The sequence below is a fragment of the Canis lupus genome, chromosome 6 (assembly GCF_048164855.1).
Source record: "Canis lupus baileyi chromosome 6, mCanLup2.hap1, whole genome shotgun sequence".
Lineage (NCBI taxonomy): Eukaryota > Metazoa > Chordata > Mammalia > Carnivora > Canidae > Canis > Canis lupus.
The window spans coordinates 23,133,717-23,138,866 of record NC_132843.1 but is presented as its reverse complement, the minus strand read 5'-3'; positions in this window follow the sequence as shown (position 1 = coordinate 23,138,866).

Sequence of the window (5,150 nt, the reverse complement as noted above, 5' to 3'; positions counted from 1 at the left end):
CTTTGGCTCAGGTTGTAACCCCGGGGTCCTGGAATCAAGTCCCACATCAGGCTCCCCAGAGAGAGCCTGCCTCTCTGTCTGCCTGTCTCTACTTCTTTCTGTGTGCCTCTCATAAATAAAATATTTTTAAAAAACTAATAAAGGGAAAATGTACGCTACAAAATTAAATTTCTAGCATGGTATGACAATGTTTAAAATTCTATACACAAAGACTAGACTGGAAGATATACAATGAAAGGTCACGTTTGCCCCCTAGTTTTCTATCTTAACAAAACTTAGGTAGTAATCATATATTCTTATCCATAAATACCAACATTTAATAACATTATTTTTTAATGCATAAATATATATTAAAATATATATATTTACTTAATATGTATTTAATGTATTCTGGCAGTAAGGTTGCATGTATCATAGAAAAAAAAACCACAATACACTTTTCAAACATTTAACTTTGAAGGTCAGCAAAGAAAATAAAAACTGGGAGAAGGGGATCCCTGGGTGGCTCAGCAGTTTGGCACCTGCCTTTGGCCTGGGGCATGATCCTGGAGTCCCAGGATCGAGTCCCGCGTAGGGCTCCTGGCATGGAGCCTGCTTCTCCCTCTGCCTGTGTCTCTACCTCTCTCTCTCTCTCTCTCTCATAAATAAATAAATCTTTAAAAAGAAAACTGGGAGAAATTTCAGGAAGTGAGTAAAAGTCTAAAATAATCATTATGTTCATTTCATGAGGATTTTAACCCTAACTCTGTTGTATGAAGTACTTTGATTTTCAAAATGTATATGATATTTTAAGGCCCATGAGGGAAGAGATCATATTTTCTTCAGTTCTCTGTCATCACCACCATGGGTAGTGCTTGGAGTACAGAAGCTGTTAATACATGATTTGGTGCATTATCGGTATTGTTGAAATGATGATTAAAAAACGGTCAGTTTGGAGGATAATTTCTGATTTGCCTACTGAGCTACTAGTCCTCCTTTTTCTGTCAATAGCCAACAGTTGTTTTGGGCAATGACCTCTCCACCACTTTTTGCCTCTGTGGCCTGGCCTACCCCTTGACTTTAGACTCACAGACAAGACTGGGCCAGTGGGATTGTGTTTTGCTCAAACTATCAGAAGCAAGACATGCTTTTTCAACTATGGATTACCAAACTGGTAGAATATAATCTTAGAGCTTCTGGCAACCACTTTTGCCTCCACACTGAGGAAACTGAATGACAATGAAACCAACACAAAGAAAGACCCACAAAAAAAAAAAAAGACCCACATGGCCTTTATAGTTCTTTAGTTCTTAGCTTAAGACATGATGAGAAAATATGCCTTATCAATTTCTAAGAATGTGTCTTATGGAAGTATAGTGACAAATTTCTTAAGAAATGTTTCTGCACAGCCAACTTGTAGAATGTGTTATTTATGGACAAATTCAAAGCCTCAAAATATACACGTACTGATAGAATTATTCTCTCCTAAGACAAGGAGAGAACCAACAGCTTGGTGAGATCATGTGATCACTTGGCTCGAGCTATGCCTAAATTCAAGATATCCCTGGACTTTCCGATTACATGACCTAACAAATCCCTTTATTCCCAAATGTTTTGTTTTGTTTCTCTTAGACCAGTTTGAATTAGGTGTGAAGGCTGAATAGAGTTCTAAATCATACAGAGATTTCTTGTGCTGACATTTCTTTTCATAGGTTTGCCAACAATTTTGGTAATGGGAAATGGTCATTTTTAAGGTAAAATTATTCCATGTTCTCTGCAAGCAACCTCAAGAAATCATTGCTAACTATTATTGGTACTTATGAATTAGTTCTAATTTTCAATGACCTTTTACCCAGATAGAAGACTATGAGTCCAATGGAATTAAAGGGGCTTTCCACTGCAGTATATGGACCCAAAGTGGCCTTTTATAGCTAAGACTTACTTTTTCTTTGTTCATACACTTCTACTACCCCATATTAAGATCACACACCCTCATTTACTACTGTGATTTCTGTTATCTTTGGTTATATATTTAACAAGTGCCTTGGTATGGGTCCATCAGTGTATACAGATTCCTACCAGTCCAGAGTCTTTTAAAATAAATTGGGTCACCTGACTGAGAGAATAATTCTATCAGTACGTGTATATTTTGAGGCTTTGAATTTGTCCATAAATAACACATTCTACAAGTTGGCTGTGCAGAAACATTTCTTAAGAAATTTGTCACTATACTTCCATAAGACACATTCTTAGAAATTGATAAGGCATATTTTCTCATCATGTCTTAAGCTAAGAACTAAAGAACTATAAAGGCCATGTGGGTCTTTTTTTTTTTTGTGGGTCTTTATTTTTGTTTTAATTAATTTATTTATTTATTCATGAGAGACACAGAGACAGAGAGAGAAAGAGAGAGGCAGAGACACAGGCAGAGGGAGAAGCAGGCTCCATACAGGGAGCCCGATGCGGGACTTGATCCCAGGTCTCCAGGATCACACCCTGGACTGAAGGCGGCGCTAAACCGCTGAACCACCGGGACTGCCCTTTGTGGGTCTTTAGACTGAAATCGTTCCATAAATCTGTGGTGGAAGACAGATTACATAATACTGACATATTGAAATAACTTTTTTCTTCTACAGAGCTCTGCATTTAGAATGGAATCATTGTCTATTCTTAATTTCTCTCTAACTTGCTAATATATTCAATATTTACTGTAGTGTTTTCTTTTACCCTACATTTTGAACTAGAAAGAAAACTACATTTGTACTCCTCTCCAGAAAGTGATACCTTTTAAAAATTTAAATAAGATGCCTGTCTTCCTTTTTTCTGTATATGGTGCTTATCTTCTAGCAGAGGTGAGAATCCCATTAAAGGGTCATAAATATTTGTTCAATGAATACATCTGTTTGTGTATCTTTAGGTAACTTTTACATAGGAGACCTTGGATTTATAATAATTTTGTGTTTGCTTTGCTTGAAGTGCAGTCCCTCTAACTTTTTATTGCACACTTAGACAATTATATGGTATAAAACATTAGCACTTGCTAGGAGCCAGACACTGTTCAAAGTGCTTTCTATGTATTATCACATTTATCCTCATAATAATCTATAAATTAGCAGCTATTATTATCCTCATTTTATAGATGAAGAGTCGGAGGTGAAGAAGGGTTAAGTAACTTGCCTAATGGCATATTGCTAATAAGTAGTAAAGGCAGGAGTTGAACCAGGTAATCTAGCTACAGAGTCTAAACTCTTAATCCGAAGAATCTAAGCTTTTAACCACTGTCAATCGTTCAGTTATGCTGGTAATTTAGACATAGATTAAAACAAAATGCAACAAACACACACATAAAAATGAAAACAAAATAGAGCTGTTTCTGAATAACATATAATATTATAAGCATATTTAGATATATCCGTATTTAAATATATACCTAGGTAATCATGCCTAAACATACACAGTCAGAATTACACTTGGATCTGCACATACACACTCGGGTAATTATTCCTGTTTCTATATTTCCATTCTTTCCTTTCCTCCCAAAGTATCAAATATAAAGGTAGCCAGTTAAATGACTTTATTTCCTGAGAAGTGAAATTCCAATGCAGGCACAAAGCATATTTATCAGCAGCTATACCTTTGGCAATAAGATACTACAAGATATTTTTAGTTTTTGTGCCATGGTCTTTTATTTCCCAAATCTTCCCAGCTTCTACATGCAAAGCAGCAGTTATATTATTATTTCCACATTTATATGTGGGAAAGGAGTTCCTCCCACTGTCAAATAACCAAAAGAAAAACTTTCATCCTTCATTTCTCAGCAGCATTGGTATTGGGCTGTGCCTTTTCTTTTCAGTCCAAAACAAGGTGGATTTGGCAGTAGCAAGAGCAGGAAGAGTAATTTCAGGTATGAAAATTTATAAAATAAATGGTTTAACAACCATTTTATTTGATTATAGAATGACTCTCACAAAAAGAGGGCAGAGGCTCACAGTATTCCAGAATGATGGGCTGCTACTAAGAGGTGTAGGTTATGACTGCTTCTGAATACATTTTACTAGTCTCGACCTGGCTTATTTGGCAAGGCTGATTTATTACATGCCTATCACTTTCTGCTCCTTTTCAACAGATGGGTCTATGCTTATCACAGAAATAGCATGAGGGTGAAAAAGTAGCATTTTAGTGGTAGTCGGGCCTGGGTCCCAGTGCTGACTTCTCCACTGTCTGTGGATCAGTGGGCAAAGGATGATCACATAACTTTCATCTTCCACAAGGGGCCCTGGCTGGGGCCGTTTGGGAGGATTCACTGAAATGCCTGCCATGGTTCTTGGTTTTTAGCAGTGGCTCAGGAAATATGAATTTTAGTTCCTTCTCTATAGGCCAGATGAAACAATTACCATTTGAAAGTATTTACCCTCCATTCCTAATGTCCATCACTGCTGATGGGTGCAATCGATACTGAACTCACAGTTCAGGAGAAATGAGGCTGCAGTCCCCCTTGCCAGCGTCATTCATTAGTGTTTAAAAGAAACTAAACTCCACGGAATATGGTACTTTTAGACTAGGATAGGCTGCGTGTGATGTACAGGTGATTAGGATGAATGGAGTGATTCGAAAGAGAGCAGGTCTCAGACCATAGTTGTTCTCAAACAATGATACTCCAGGAAAAGAATATGTTGCCTCCTGAGTAGCAGAAAGAATCCTATAAAAATTATATCCCGGCTATTTCTTTATTCCCTTTTATGGGGTCTATGTACACTCTGCGAACGTCTCTGTGGCATCCAGAAGACCAAAGCATCGTGGACACACGGTAACGGGGAGTCCTCGCCGCGAAGTGGCTGCTGGCGCCGCAGTGCAAGGTCTCCCGCGCAAGTGCAGAGCTGTCTGGGGCAGACAACACCTAAACGCTGAGATGGGGAGATAACTTCTGATGGCTGCGATTACACATGCCTGTGTCCCCTGATTTGCCAAAACGGCAGCTAAGGAGGCACCACTTCCTTGTATGGAGTTTGTGCACCATTCTGTTTGTACCCAGGGGCAAGGCAGGTTAATCAGGCCAAGAAGGAGGGGAGGACGTGGGAGTGGGTAATAACTGGGAAGCATCAACCTGGGGGGAAAGGGAGGAGGGCTGAGGATGGAGGGTGTTCCCTCTTGCTTCTGCCTATGTGTCAAGT